Consider the following 17,500-nt stretch of genomic DNA (forward strand, 5'->3'; position numbering starts at 1 on the left):
TGAAGTATTACTACATTTACAATTCTGAAGATTAACAACACTTCTGTTTAATTCAGCTTCTGATTACAGTTTTGTTATATGCATTTGAGTTCATCAATCCTTGTTTGTCTCATATGCATAAAGATGCACATGTAAATCTAACCATAAGTTTTAAAGCATTATTTAACCGTCTTATTAACCCTTTAAGAGCTCATCCAGAATGACTGTCCAGCACTTTTTTTTATTCTACATAAATCTATTTACTAAATCTTGATTGAGTGGAGAGCAAAATGTCACTTACATTTTTGATTCCTCATGTTATGGTTAACCATTGTTTCCAGACTTAACCTTTACCTAATTCCAAGCCTGACACCAAACATTAACCCTGTAATGAAGTAAACATGACAGGCGGACGACAATCTCAATGTGAAGAAGGGAAAACTGGGACAACACCATCAGCTAATTAACCTTCATTACAAAAGCAACACTAATTAAACAATCCCCTACGGCTGCAGTCAAAGGGTTCACTTATTTATTTTATTTAGAGATCTTATTGGTTTCACTTAGCATTGCCCTTAAGAAGCTACAAACAATAAGTACAGGTCTCACGTAGCCAGACTGATGGCAGAAGGTCTGGACTCTATCGCAGCTTTTCTTGGCCAAGTATAGGACCGTTTGACTGACATGTAACGCAACCAATCACAGTTCGTTTTGTTCCGCATCATGTTTAGGGCCGTGACAATATAATGTCGATATCCCTACAATAACACACAAGCATGCATCTAATAAATTATTCATTCAAGGCAAGTTTACTGCAACAATGGAGCCGCGAACTTCACATACTTGTGAAAATCCAGCGTTTAGTTGATCCTGGTAAGCGCTGGCGTCACGGCATTTGTTTCCAGGCGGACCGATAAAGAACGCGACACCAGAGCCCGTCTACGGAGAGCCTGGTCACTCCCTATTAAGTCCTATTGTACCGAATTTTGGTTGTAGTTCCACCAGAGTCCACTGGGGGCGATCGCCCATGAGTGCACAATGAAAGGGAGTCTATGGCGCTAGACGGCTAAATTTGTCTCTTTCACCCGATTGCCGTTGAGAAATCTCAGATTTGATTGTAGTTTTGCAAGTTCAACATGGGTTATAGGTCGAAAGTTGAATGAACGAGTACTTATGTCCTTTCGATTTCTTACAGGTTGAGTTGTTGTTGCCCATAACACGCTAGCATTCTGCTAATGAACGCTGATTGGTCAGTGAAGGACTGATTACGAGCAGAGATACCGCTTGATGGCATCGTGTGTGTGTGTGTGTGTGTATTTTCGGCGTGGTCTTTTAAAACAACAAAACAAAAACTCTTCTAGCATGTGTATTTACCTGTATCAGCTGTGTTGTCGATGCCTCGAGAGAAAAGAAAGTGCAGAGCGCGAAAGCACCAAAGTGACTGAAGGATTGCCGTAAAGCAGCATCTCTGGTCGTATGATGTGTATGACGTCATTGACATTTTAAAAGGCTTTTTAAAGCAAATAAGTGACTCTAAAAAATCGAACACCCAGCAATGTGTAATTTCTTTGCATCTCCTTTCGAATACAACATTCAAAATACTAGACAAAAAAATTATATCCTGACAAAAGTGGATTTTGAGGGGTATAGCGCCATAGACCTCCATTCATTCTGCACTCGTCCTGTGAGCGCCCTCATATGGAGCCAGAGTGGAACTGCAACCAGTTCAGAAGCCGGAAGTTTACTGAGAGTGTAAGGTCTCCCGGACATCCTGTAGAATTCAACCAATCAGATCGCGACTTCGAAACTCCGGAAGTGTTTCCAGAAAAGTGTGCCATATGTATCAGACGTTCAGCCAACGGTCCGTGGGCGTGACGTCTGAGGCTGAGACTAACTTCACCCTAAACATCGTATTTAGAAAGTTTAAAAATAAAAGGGCGGGGCCTGGTTGAGTTAGTTAGTAGTGTGTTGAAACTGACGGATATGAAAAGGGGCGGGACATTTCCCAAACACACTTGAAGCGCTCGACCAATCACAACACACTGCTCCAGCCGACCAATCAGAGCACAGTGTGCTTTTCAGAAGGAGGGGCTTCATAGAGACAGGAACTAAACAGAGCGTTACTGACGATAATCAACATTCAAGAATGAAAACCTGTTCTACTAGAGCCAAAAACAACATCAAGTCTTTGTAAAAGGACATAATAGGTCTTCTTTAAGAATCAAGCACATGTAAACTTTGTGTAAATTCAGTTATTTTGTCTTGTGGACTATATGTACACATCTGTTGTGTGAAATGTGAGATTATTCAAGGCAGTACTAAATAAAAACAACATGGAATTTTTATGATCTCTCTCATTTTGTTTAAACGTATAAACAATTTGCAGATTCTTCAAGGTGTACATATTTAAACTTATGACTGCAACTATAAAAACTTTTAAGAACTATTGAAATGTAATTTAAAGGAATGGGTCGCATTAAAATGTAAATTATGTCATCGTTTACACTGCATTCAAACGTGAGACTTGTATAGTGCACAAGTCACATGAACACTTATGGTGCTTTTTTTAATCGTTTTTGACGCTAAAATCAAAACATTTTGAGGCTGAGTAAATGATGACATAATTAGTAGGCTTAAGTCCCTTTATGATCAACCCAGTACTCGTTTAAAACAGACAACGAGATAACTGAACATTAAAAGAGCACTGCAGGGTTTACTTCAGGAATACCTTCACCTTTTCTTCATCCTCAAATGTTAGCATGATGAACAGGAGTCTCTTCTTCACATCGGACAGAAGATTATCTGTTCTATCCCTTCTCTGCATCTGCAATCACAACACAGCCTAAGAATAGATAACCACAGACACTGGATTGCTTACTTAGCATTGCTTCATAAACTTCCTGAAGATAAAGCATTAGTTCTGTGAATAGACAAGAGTTGCTTAATTAGCCGTGTGCTTCTACAGAAAAATACTTTTTTTGTATTTTTTTGTATGAAATATAGCTACCAGCTGCTCCAAATCATTCATGCGAAAAGCTCATTAATCATCGAAAGAAAGGCTTCAGCAAAAAGAATGTTTGAACATGAAGAATAAGGTATTACCATGTTTTTTGGACAAGGGTGAACTATAAAATTGTTCACAACCATTTTACTTCCATAATAATAAATGTATGTGAATGCAACAGATTGTTCGCTTTGTTTATTCGTGTCTCATTTACTTCTACAATGAGACACATTTGCGAATGCACCAGATTATTTGCTTTGGATAAAAAGGAGCTAAAAGGAGTAGAATTCAGAAACTCGTTATTAGCGACACCGCTGGCCGTTAAGTGAATTGCAGCCAAAAACTAAAAGGGGTCATCGGATGCAAAATTCACTTTTATATTGTGTTTATAAATGTGTCTTTGCAGTGTGTGGACACAACCACCATACAATGAAAAAAAATCCATTCACTCTTTCTTTTTTTTTAATCCTCAAAAACACAACCGTTTTACACAACCATTGAGGAATTTTAACCAAAGTATGTTACAAACTTTACATGAATAAGACCCTAAAAGAATCATACCAACTTGTGTAAAATGGGCATCCGATGACTCCTTTAATGCTCGTGCTCACACTCGTGCACATATAACGTACAACAACTGAACATGATTTAATGGCCCGATATAGGCTACTAAAGGCAAAGTTATTTTTCGTTCTTTGCTTAGAAGTAAAAAGAAGTTGAAATACCTTTGCAGCGATAATCGAACATCCAGACGCCGTTGACACTGTGACTTTTAGATGAATATAATGTGCCTCTCAATAACAAAATAAACAGCGGTGAGAATAAAGCAGCAGTCCAGAAAGCATGATCATATCGATGTCGATATGTTTACACCAGCTCTTCTATTCACTGACATCATGTCGACAGATGAGGTAGGCTAATTAAAATTACACTGTTATGATAGTTGAATATAGGCTACTAATAGTCTTACATAGCCAGAACTATACTCTAGTAACTAGTTCTTCTGGCTATGTAAGACTATACTGAATTAATACATTTTCTTTGCATGACACATTGACATTACAGTAGGCACTTTCGGCATTATCCTGAACTGTATTCATGTGTTATAGAAAGAAAGGAAGTCTCTCGGGAGCGCGCGTAACCGTCACATCCTTTTGATTTTCCCGGGAAAAGCGTCCCAACCTAGCGGCTAGCCTACTTTACAAAAAATCATGCTGAATTCGGAGCCGCATACTCTTACTACTTTTACCATATCTTTTTATGGAAGAAATTGTAATGGTATTATGCTAGTATGCTGTTCCGAATTCAGCGTCAGCCTACAGACTTTCAGAAGTCAGGGAATGTCACGTGTTCAAAATGTACAAAACTTATATAATAAGCAAGTACATCATTAATCCGTTTTCAAAACCGTGTTTTTGTCTTGTCCTGAATCACTACAGAACACCTATAATAAGTGTTTATAATGGGAGTATTTTAGACCTGTCAGGTCGCCACCGCTGCAGTAGGCTATCTGTGTGAGTTGTTGTCATAGACATAAACAGAGAGAAGTAGCTCTGGCTATAATGTTCTTCCGCAAGACACATGCAGTTTTGCTGTGTTTATTAAGCTAGAATTTTACTTATAATGTGTTAAATATGGATATTTTTCTTACACAAACTCATCGTTTTGCTTCAGAAGGCCTTTATTAACCCCTCGGAGCCGTGTGGAGAACTTTTATGATGGATAGATGCACTTTTATAATCTTCAAACTGATGGTTGCAATTCACTGCCATTATAAAGCTCACAAGCATCAGGGTGTTTATTAATATAACTCCGACTGTATTCGTCTGAATGAAGAAAGTCGTATACACCTAGGATGGCTTGGGGGCGAGTAAATAATGGGTAAGTAAAATCATTTTAAAGGGAACTACTCCTTTAACCGCTAGAGCGCCAAAAGTTACGGACTGCAGCTTTACCTTTCATTACAAGTTGTTCACACATTGGCAATAAAAGAGTAATACACGGAAACTCTTACATATAGCCCTGTTTAAAGTGTCCGTTAAACACCGATTAGCATTAAGCTTCGTATCAGTAGAAACCCGGTAGTATTTTCGAGTGACCGTGCTTCCCTCCCTCATGTCCCCCTGAGACGAGAGATTTCTGTATTGTGTGTCTGGAAAAAAACCTCAGATGACACAAAGATCATCATTTATGGTCATCAGAGGCTCTTTTGTCCAGAGGCGAGAGACTCCAGCCAGTAGGAGGAGCTGTTCCGCATGTGTTCAACCCGCCCATAGGGGGATCTCACGATAAAACGCCGTCTTTTCAGTTTCCAGTCGACTAGTAGCCTAGCTGTATCATTTCTCCCGATACTGCCCTCTGTAACCGGTAGGCGTGGCTTGGGAGTGTCCTCGTAGGGCAGCGAAGCAAGTGCATTCTGGGAGTTGTAGTCTTTCATCCACATGAGCCAAAAATACATTTTCTGGCTTTTCTCAGTCTAGAAGGCACCAACTTCTATATAATTTCACATTTCTACTACATAAATGACCCAATTTAAATACACATTCATCTTTCCAGCGGTGAAATATCCCTTTAAACGAGTAAATGTATCCAGCAAGAATTACAGTATTTAAAAATGTGACCCCGCTGTCACTTTCATTGATGAAACGAGCTGATGTAATCTCGGAGAGCAGTGGGTGTATGGAAGGATGGAGTAGGCGGAGTTAATTAGCACATAAAGACTAAGCGGTAGATTAATCCTACTGTAACACCAAAGCATGTCAGTGTCTTATTGGGATTTGACGTCATCAACAACCTAAAATACACACACAAAATCCATTTGGCAGGCATTAGCAAAGCTACTTGACGGGAAACACCCACGCAAAATAAAACATAAATCATCAAAAGCATGCGTGTGATTTAAATACATGGCATGAGTTGGCTCTTGGTTTAATTTGATTTTCAGGAATAACAGGATTAGTTTCCCTGCTCTCATTCTTGTCCTTGTGTCAGATCAACAAAAGCAAACAAACTCGTCATGCTGATGCAGATCTGCAGGTGTACTGTAAAACTGTGGAGTGAAACACTTACTGTACACTATCTACTGTATACTGGGTACTGCTTTTTTTTATTTTAAGTAGTATGTGAAACACATATTATGTAACATTTCAAAAAGTATGTTACGTTAGCGAGTGGCATCCACACTGCAAAAAATAATTCTTACTCAGTGTTTTTGTCATGTTTTCCTGTACAAATATCTAATCATTCTTAAATCAAGATACATTTACTTAAGGAGCAAAAATGACGTAAGATATTGAGAACATTTTTGTTAAAACACAAACAAATATCCGCCAATGAGGTTACGAATAATAATCATGTTTTCCCTTTGAAATAAGATTATTTTTCTGACCCCATTGGCAGATATTTGTTCTTGTTTTAAGCATAAACTCACTTCATTTTTATCTTTTATTCCCCCCAGAAAGGATAAATTGAAAAGATAGATATTTGTGCTAGAAAACAAGGCAAAAAGGAAGAATTTTTTTTTTTTTTTTTTTTGCAGTGCAGGTGTAATTTTTGAAACCAATATGTTTGCTTTGCATTTTTATTCAATTTTGTGCCAATGTCAACATCAACTCATGAAAGTCAAATCAAATAATCAGTCAGTTTTTATTAATGACACTGAAAATGAAGGTCAAGTTGAGCATATTGCATTATGGGATACAGTATCCTATCTATCTATCTATCTATCTATCTATCTATCTATCTATCTATCTATCTATCTATCTATCTATCTATCTATCTATCTATCTATCTATCTATGTCTCTAGCTATCTGTCGTTCTATCTACTATCTATCTATCTATCTATCTATCTATCTATCTATCTGTCGTTCTATCTATCTATCTATCTATCTATCTATCTATCTATCTATCTATCTGTCATTCTATCTATCTATCTATCTATCTATCTATCTATCTATCTATCTATCTATCTATCTATCTATCTATCTATCTGTCGTTCTATCTATCTGTCTATCTGTCGTTCTATCTATCTATCTATCTATCTATCTATCTATCTATCTATCTATCTATCTATCTATCTATCTATCTGTCGTTCTATCTATCTATCTATCTGTCATTCTATCTATCTATCTATCTATCTATCTATCTATCTATCTATCTATCTATCTATCGTTCTATCTATCTCTCTGTCGTTCTATCTATCTATCTACCTATCTATCTGTCGTTCTATCTATCTATGTCTCTATCTATCTATCTATCAGTCTATCTATCTATCTATCTATCTATCTATCTGTCGTTCTATCTATCTATCTATTTATCTGTCGTTCTATCTATCTATCTATCTATCTATCTATCTATCTATCTATCTATCTATGTCTCTAGCTATCTGTCGTTCTATCTACTATCTATCTATCTATCTATCTATCTGTCGTTCTATCTATCTATCTATCTATCTGTCGTTCTATCTATATCTATCTATCTGTCGTTCTATCTATCTATCTATCTATCTATCTATCTATCTATCTATCTATCTATCTATCTGTCGTTCTATCTATCTATCTATCTGTCGTTCTATCTATCTATCTATCTATCTATCTATCTATCTATCTGTCGTTCTATCTATATCTATCTATCTGTCGTTCTATCTATCTATCTATCTATCTGTCGTTCTATCTATCTGTCTATCTGTCGTTCTATCTATCTATCTATCTATCTATCTATCTATCTATCTATCTATCTATCTATCTATCTATCTATCTATCTATCTATCTATCATTCTATCTATCTATCTATCTATCTATCTATCTATCTATCTATCTATCTATCTATCTATCTATCTATCTATCTATCTATCTATCTATCTGTCGTTCTATCTATCTATCTATCTGTCATTCTATCTGTCTCTATCTATCTATCTATCTATCTGTCGTTCTATCTATCTATCTGTCGTTCTATCTATCTATCTATCTATCTATCTATCTATCTATCTATCTATCTATATGTCATTCTATCTATGTCTCTATCTATCTATATGTCATTCTATCTATGTCTCTATCTATCAGTCTATCTATCTGTCGTTCTATCTATCTATCTATCTATCTATATGTCATTCTATCTATGTCTCTATCTATCAGTCTATCTATCTGTCGTTCTATCTATCTATCTATCTATCTATCTATCTATCTATCTATCTATCTATCTATCTATCTATCTATCTATTTATCATTCTATCTATCATTCTATCTATCTATCTATCTATCTATCTATCTATCTATCTATCTATCTATCTATCTATCTATCTGTCATTCTATCTATCTGTCGTTCTATCTATCTGTCATTCTATCTATGTCTCTATCTATCTATCTATCTATCTATCTATCTATCTATCTGTCGTTCTATCTATCTCTCTGTCGTTCTATCTATCTATCTATCTACCTATCTATCTGTCGTTCTATCTATCTATGTCTCTATCTATCTATCTATCTATCTATCAGTCAGTCTATCTATCTATCTGACGTTCTATCTATCTATTTATCTGTCGTTCTATCTATCTATGTATCTATGTATCTATCTGTCGTTCTATCTATCTATCTATCTATCTATCTATCTATCTATATGTCTGTCGTTCAATCTATCTATCTTTCTTTCCTTCTTTCTTTCCTTCTTTCCATTCCCCCTGTCCTATGGTAAGCTGACACAGCTCCTTCAAGCGTTATCTGCTTTGTCACTAATAGGATCTGCGAGGCTTAAATTGTCTTCTGATAAAACTAAGGAGCTTGATAGCTACACTGCACCTCTTAGCTAATTTGCTCTCAATTAGGATAATGAGGAAACAAGCAAAGAAGGGCAGCCTTAATATTTTAACGTGATAAAATGATTATTAGCCTCTTCACTCAGTTAGCTAAGCCAACTATCAATCGCGTTTGCCGCTGTGATTTCTGACAGATAAACGTTGACAGATAATTAAATATTGGAGAAAAGAGCGAGCGTATAACAGTATACTGTTGGAAAATAAAAAAACAAGAGATTGGTTGAAGTGCACATGAGATGCAGTCTTCAATTCTACATGATTAATTGAATCTGTTGTAAAATTAATAAATTAAAAATACATTTTAATGTCCTAAAGGGTCACTCACACACTCACACACTCACACACACACCAACTAAGCTTCAATCTAAGGAAGTTATAATACACCTCAGTTTTCTCAAATATCAAAAAATTCTTAAATCAAAATGCATTTACAATCATTTTGCATCTCAATATGCGATAAATCAAACAGAATTCTGGTCACTTCAAATACAGGGAGATTTTACATTAAACAGGACAGTTTGCAACCCAATTTATCATCTTTCATGCCAATTTCAACAGTTGGCATGGTTTTATCATGTACAATATTTAATGAAATAAACATATTTATCTATCTTGTGTAGTCTCAAACAGTAGCCCAACAACACCAAGGTTTGATTCCCAGCGAATGCATGAAATGCAATGTAAGTGGCTTTGAATAAAAGCATCTCCCAAATGCATAATTGTACAAATAAAGACTAAAGGCATTCTTGAAAACATCTGAACTACAGCTAGATAAGTTACATGCATGAAAACAATGACACATTTTCACATGCAGTTAATCACCCGCTAAAGAAAGACACAGGTTCAGGTTCAGGTTCAGGTTAGAGTTCAGGTTTACAGGGTAAATATAACAGGCTGGACTCACGCGTCACGTCCAGACGCCGTTCCTCAGTTACACAGGTCAGATCATTGCTTGTGTGAAAACTATTATTGTGAAACAACATGCAAAACCTTAAGTAAATGAAAAACATAATAGAAACGCAGAATTACCTTTGTCAACAAGATTTATTCAATGCAAAAAAAAAGAAAGAAATGCATTATGCAAAAGAAAGACCAAACATAATTCAGTTGGTAAATACAATGATTAAATGTACAATTTAAAAATGCATGAGCTGAACTGATATCATAACACTGTGTATCTTAAATGCAAAGTGAGTTGCTTTGGATAAAAAAATGTAAACAATACAATAATGAATCAATTTGATATCCGCAGAAATGCTGTGAGTTCCTGTTCTGCATGTGTAGTGTGGCATTACAGGCCTTTCACTGATGCCCAGATGGCCCAAAAGCCTCTTTTATAAGAAAAATCCCACTACTAGAGAGAGACCTACTGGGGGTTTGTCCGAAAATCCTAGAGTTGATCAGTGTAAAGTCTGTAATTGGCTCGTCTGGAAAATGATTTGGCCCTACATTTGCACTGCAACTCACTTGAAGTCAGACGTTTTTTTTTTGTTTAGACTCGAGCACTGGAACGGAAATAAAGCATTCTGGTCTTTTGCCTCCTGTTTTTTAAGCTGAGGTCAAACTGACAACAGGCTCAGGGTCCATTAAGTGGGCGCTGTCAGTGTGTGTTATCACTGATCGTCCTGCACGCTTCACAAAACCTGCAATCACATGCTCAAATCACACTCCCAGTGTACAGTACTGGCCAAGAGTGATGTCCGGAGGGGATGGTCATGTTTTTTATTCATTTTTAATGACTAAATAGGAGGAAAATATAAATTTTTTGAAAATAATATTTTAAATATGAGGGAAGGAAAAAACACAAAATATTTATTTGCCAAAATATTTTTTTGGTTCTCTCTTGTTTTTGCATGTGTTCATAATTTCTTTGTATGACAGCCTGGCCAAAAATTATGTCGGCACAATTTGGCATGTTTTATTGCGTAATCACAAATAATTAACTGAAAGCACAACGCAAAATCTTTCACAAATTCATTTTTAATAATATTTTAATAAAAGGGTGAAGATATCCATTATCCAAGGCCAGACATCTTAAAAAATTAACCGGAAGTCTTTTAAACTTAAATTTCTTTAAGTTTTTCAATATTTTAACCGTTATTGCCCAATACTGGGGGTAAGTTGTCACACCTGAACCTGCCCGGTTCATCATAGATGAATTAACATCATAAACCAGTCCATCATAGGATTTACAGCATCATCTAAACAGGAAAAAAAATGAAATACAATGCAATTCATGAAAGAGACGAAATGTAAAAGGTAATAAAGACTTTACAATAAAGTCCCATTAGTCAACGTCAGTTAATGCATTAAATATTGACGATAATGAGTAATTAATTTGTCTCAGTATTAATTAATCTCGGTTAACGTTAGTTGATAAAAATACAGCTGTTCATTGTTAGTTCATGTTAGATCAAGTCCATTAAATAATATTAACTTTTGCTTTTAATAATGTATTGATAAGTGTTGAAATTAAGAAAATTAAAAAATATATTTTTGAATTATTTTACATTGTTAGTTCATGTTAACTAATGAGGTTAGCTAATGTTAACAAACTGAACCTTATTGTAAGGTGTTGCAAATGAATCATATGAAATGACAACATGACAGCCAGAAATTTATGAATAATATTTGTCATTTCAGATCAAATCTAGATTATTTAGTGATTCTTACCTTAATATATTCATCAGTGTGGTTTTATATTGTGCTCTTGTCATCGCCAGCTATATCTGTAATAAATCACATAATGTAATCATATATACATTCAGAGTCAATTTGGACCATGAAGAGTCCCATCCTGCTGAAAATATCCCAAAATATTAATGATTGAATGGAAGGTATTAATATTTCAAGGGAAAATAGACATATTATCCCTCCCTTCATTCTGGAGATCCTAATTGGTCATCCAAGGCTTCTTAAACTTATCTTTAGATTTCATTAAAGCCGGGGAAAATCTCCAGAAGATTCAGTAGTCTCATTAAGACGAGGGTTGATCTCCGTGCCAGTCAGTCTCAGGAGTATTAACCGGGACAACTGGCTTAAAACAAGCCATCGCATCCGAGACGTTCCCGTTCTGAAGCGACACAAGCCACCGTTTACATGCAAAGCCACGTTTAAAACAATTAATGAAGAGTCTGGGCAGTTTGTTTGGCAATTTAAGGTCAAGCTTGGCATCGTTTGATGAGGTCAGTTCCGAGTCTAATGAGCTGCACGGGGTCAGTTTAGAGTAATTAAGGCCAGGTAAAGACGATCTGTCAGTCAGTCAATCTATCTTCCAGATAAGCTCCAACTTTGAACATCAGTGATGAATCTTTTCATATTGAGAACTCCATATGGAAATTTCAATTGTTCAATGGAGTGAATTTACAGTAATGTCAAAACCACATACACTACCGTTCAAAAGTTTGGGGTCAGTAAGATTTTTAATGGCTGCATTTATTTGATAAAAAAAAAAAAAAAAAAAAAAAAAACAGTAATATTATGACAATTTAAAATGACTGTTTTCTATTTTAATATATTTTAAAATAATTTATTCCTGTGATCAAAGCATCATTACTCCAGTCTTCAGTGTCACATGATCCTTCAGAAATCACTCTAATATGATGATTTGATGCTCAAGAAACATTTATGATTATTATCAATGTTGAAAACAGTTATTTACATTTTTATTTCATGATGCTTTGATGAATAGAAAGTTGAAAAGAACAGCATTTATCTGAAATCTAAAGCTTTTGTAACATTAAACACTACCCTTCAAAAGTTTGGGGTCAGTAAGAATTTAATTTTATTTTTGGGGGAAATAATAAATAAAATAAATCAATTCTTTTATTCATCAAGGATGAGTTAAACTGATCAAAAGTTACAGTAAAGACATTTATAATGTTAGAAAATATTCTATTTTAAATAAATGCTGTTCTTTTGAACTTTCTATTCATCAAAGAATCCTGAAATAAAAATTGAAAAAACTGTTTCCAACATTGATAATAATCATAAATGTTTCTTGAGCATCAAATCATCATATTAGAATGATTTCTGAAGGATCATGTGACACTGAAGACTGGAGTAATGATGCTGAAAATTCAGCTTTGATCACAGGAATAAATTACACTTTACTGTATATTCACATAGAAAACAGCTGTTTTAAATTGTCATTATATTTCACAATATTACAGTTTTTTTTTTTTTTATCAAATAAATGCAGCCTTGGTGAGCAGAAGAGACTTCTTTTAAAAACATAAAAAAATCTTACTGACCCCAAACTTTTGAACGGCAGTGTATTCAAGCCAAGTGGCAACCTTCCAGTCTCTCTCTTGAATCCAACACAGAAGTGAGTTAAACTGCAATTCATCGACTGGCCACTAGAGACCGGCTGCAAAAGAGAGTCAATCCCATAGACCCCCATGTTAAACTGCCCAACTTTACCTCAGAAAAAAATATGTTTATAACCTGTTACAAAAAGTGGTTTTGGTCTATATAGCTAATTTTGCCCTTCATGACGACTGTGAGGAGGGTGAATTTATTTATTACTCATCGGTTTAAAGTTCTGCATAATTAAGGGCGTGGCCACTTGAGTGACAGGTGGATTGCCACTGATGTCACTTCTAGCCGCTTGTCTGCTGTCTGTTAGCGTCACGTCACCTCAGCTAATCGCCTCTTTGACCATTTTCGTTTATCCGGGAGTGACGCGCTGTCAAGATGGCGACGGCCGGCTCCGCCCACTTTGGGCTTCACAAATGCTCTTTAGAAACCAACGGGTGATGTCACAGACACTACGTCCATTGTGTTAAACAGACTATGATACAAACCCACATTATGACCACCTGCCTAATATGCTGTTGGTAGACGTTAACAGATCCTTCAAGTCCTGCAGGTTGCGAGGTGGAGCCGCTGTAGATCGAACGTGTTGGTCCAGCACATCCCAGAGATCCTCAACTGGACTGAGATCCGGGGAGTTTAACTCTTCATCGTGTTCCTCAAACCATTCCTGATGAGTGTGTGCATTATTCTGCTGAATTTATGTGCATAACTTGCATGCATATAATGTATAAAGATGTTTATTTTCAGTTTTACTTTACAAATGAAGCAATGAGCAAACATACACCAATGAACCAAAACATTATGACCACCTGCCTAATATGCTGTTGGACACTACAAACCATTCCTGATCAGTGAGTGCATTATCCTGCAGAAAGAGCCTCTTCCACCAGGGAACACCAGTGTCATGAAGGGCTGTACCAGTGTTTGGGTCGGTGTCACATGTCAAATTTACATCCACATGGATATCCAGACCCAGGGTTTCCCAGAAGAACATTGCCCAGAACATCACACTCCCTCCACCGGCTCGTCGTTGTCCCACAGGGATCCTGGCGCATCACTTTATCAGGTAAACGGGGCACATACACGGCCATCCACGTGATGTTAAAGAAAACAGGACTCATCGGACCAGACGACCTTCTTCCACTCCTCCAAGGTCCAGTTCTGACGCTCGCGTGACCATTGTAGGTTCTTTCATGAGTGGACAGGTTCATCACAGGCGCTCTGATTGCTCTTCTGTGTGTTGTGACACATTCCTCCCTTAACCATCATTAAAGTTTGTGTGGCTTGTTCCACAGTAGAGCTTCTGTTGGCTCGGACCAGACGGGATAGTCTTCATTGCCGTCATGCATCGATGAGGCTTCGGCGTCCAACACCCTGTCGCCGGTTTGTGGTTTATTCCTCCTCAGACACTGCTGGTAAATCCTCATCACTGCTGACCGCACAAACCTTGCCGATTCAGAGATGCTCAGACCCAGTCGCCTTGCCATAACAATGTGGCCCAAGTCAAAGTCACTGAGATCTTTATTCCTGCCCATTTCTGCTCATCAAACATGTTCATTACGAGAACTGATTGTTTGCTCACCATCTAATCTACCCAGACCTTAATATGTGGCCTTGTTAGGAGATGATCAACGATATATATATATATATATATATATATACACACTACCGTTCACAAGTTTGGGGTCAGTAAGATTTTTTTTTTTTTTTTTTGGAAAGAAGTTAAAGAAATTAATACTTTTATTCATCAAGGACACATTAAATTGATCAAAAGTGACAGTAAAGACATTTATAATGTTACAAAAGATTCTATTTCAAATAAATGTGGTTCTTTTGAACTTTCTATTCATCAAAGAATCCTGAGAAATAAAATGTATGATGATTTCCACAGAAATCTGAACTGTTTTCAACACTGATAATAATCATAAATGTTTCTTGATCATCAAATCATCATATTAGAGTCATTTCTGAAGGATCATGTGACACTGAAGACTGGAGTAATGATGCTGAAAATTCAGCTTTGATCACAGGAATAAATTACACTTTACTGTATATTCACATAGAAAACAGCTGTTTTACACTGGAATAATATTTCAAAATGTTTACTGTATTTTTAATCAAATAAACACAGCTTTGGTGAGCAGAAGAGACTCTTTTAAAAACATTAAAAATCTTAGCGACCCCAAACTTGTGAACGGCAGTGTATATATACACACATATATATATATATATATATATATTCAATGTGACATTCAAACAAGTGTCTTTCTTGCAATAAAATGTATATACAGTACCAGTCAAAAGTTTGGAAACATTACTATTTTTAATGCTTTTGAAAGAAGTCTCTTATGCTCATCAAGCCTGCAGTTAAAAAAAAAAAAAAAAAAAAAAAAGAAGTCACATTATGAAATATTATTACAATTTAAAATAATGGTTCTCCTTTTTAATATACTTTAAAATGTAATTTATTTTTGTGATGCAAAGCTGAATTTTCATCAGCAAGTACTCCAGTCTTTGGTGTCTTATGATCCTTCAGAAATCATTCTAATATGCTGATTTATGATCAATGTTGGAAACAGTTGTGCTGCTTAATATTTTTTTTTATAACCTGAGATACTTTTTTCAGGATTATTTGATGAATAAAAAGTTAAAAAGAACTGTATTTATTTAGAATAGAAATCTTTTGTAACAATATACACTACCGTTCAAAAGTTTGGAAACAATAACTTTTTTTTTTTAAGAAATTAGTAATTCAACAAGGATGCGTTAAATTGATAAAAGGTGATGGTAACGATTTATATTGTTAGAAATGTTTTTATTTTGAATAAATGCTGTTTTTATGAATAAATGCTGTTAACGTTTTACTCATCAATGAATCCTGAAAAAAGTATTCCAAAAAAATATATTAAACAGCACAACTGTTTCCATCATTGATAATAACTGAGTATCAAATCATCATATTAGAATGATTTCTGAAGGATCATAAGACACCAAAGAATGGAGTACTTGCTGATGAAAATTCAGCTTTGCATCACAAAAATAAATTACATTTTAAAGTATATTAAAAAAGAGAACCATTATTTTAAATTGTAATAATATTTCATAATATTACTGTTTTTTTTTTGTTGTTGTTTGTTTTTAACTGCAGGTTTGATGAGCATAAGAGATTTCTTTCAAAAACATTAAAAATAGTAATGTTTCCAAACTTTTGACTGGTACTGTATATATACATTTTATTGCAAGAAAGACACTTGTTTGAATGTCACATTGAATTAGATTATATTTGTTGAGATATGTATGTCACTAACTCTGCACATAGCAAACAAAAAAGCAATAATAAAACTACAATGACTTACACTGTTTTAAAAATGACCTGTTTGGGTTGTCAGCAGTACAACAGTGTGTCTCCACGTACGCCTGTTTATGTTGATCATTTCTGTGAAGCACTGAAGGCATTTGGCTGCACAAGAAAAACACATCTTAATACATGGTGTGTCGTCTTTGTTAAGTTGGGGATTAAAGGACACTTTCAGTAGGTCGCCATTATAATTTAGACAAAAGAGTGTTGAAAGGAGGTTCTGTCGGTGCTTCATTAGCGCAGGCCTCCCTCTGTGGCCAAACCACAGCCAGCGTTTAGTGCAATTACCCAGCAGAGAACAACTGTCAATCATCCTTAAAGGGGAAGGATTCCCATTATTAAACCTCTTAAGTCTTTTCCTCTCGCCACCGGCTCTCTGCACGTCAGGCCAGTTTTCATGGCTTCATCCTAAAGATCAAGACCTCCATATGCTCCATATGCTCCGGGAATGGGATATATCTGAGTGCTTCGGAATTTCGCCTCACTTTTGGGACTTTTTGGGGAGCCGTTAACGGTCATTTTTTACGGCACCATCTTAACAAGGTGCACTGTGGGTAAAAAAGTTGCGGTCTGTCATTTTGCTGGGATGCTTGGATGCAACAGCCTTGTGTGACTCTGATGAGACGTAAAGTCGAAGAAAAAGGTGCGTTTTTATGATTTAAAACTTCCTAGATTCATTTCGATTTGATTAACCTTTAAAATGCATCATTATTAGGTGAAACTAGGCAACTAAGACTCAATTATTTAATTATATTTGTATATTTAAAACATGCACATTTTAACGTGCTACATGCAGTACTTTTGGTTGAATGCACTGATTGTCTATTAATTAATGATCTGATTGAAAGTCTATATGCATATACAGTAGGTAGAAACTAAGTAAAGTCATATATAGCATATTAAAGCATTACTGCCCACAAACTTTTCAGACATTTCTAAAACTTGCCAACGCAGCTGTGTAATAATGTGACGACTAGGCCTGTATGACTCTGATTAACCAAAAGTTTAATTCTTATAAATTTTTTCTTATGA

The 17,500-nt window shown here is 35.7% G+C and overlaps 1 protein-coding gene across 1 annotated transcript in view; it reads right to left on the minus strand.

Moving 5' to 3' along the window:
- LOC311292270 (lipoprotein lipase) overlaps positions 1 to 17,500 on the minus strand; it is a 632,457-nt gene that overhangs the window by 357,042 nt on the left and 257,915 nt on the right. The window lies entirely within an intron of this gene.

This window comes from Rutilus rutilus, assembly GCF_951802725.1.
Source record: "Rutilus rutilus genome assembly, chromosome: 6".
NCBI classification, from domain to species: domain Eukaryota; kingdom Metazoa; phylum Chordata; class Actinopteri; order Cypriniformes; family Leuciscidae; genus Rutilus; species Rutilus rutilus.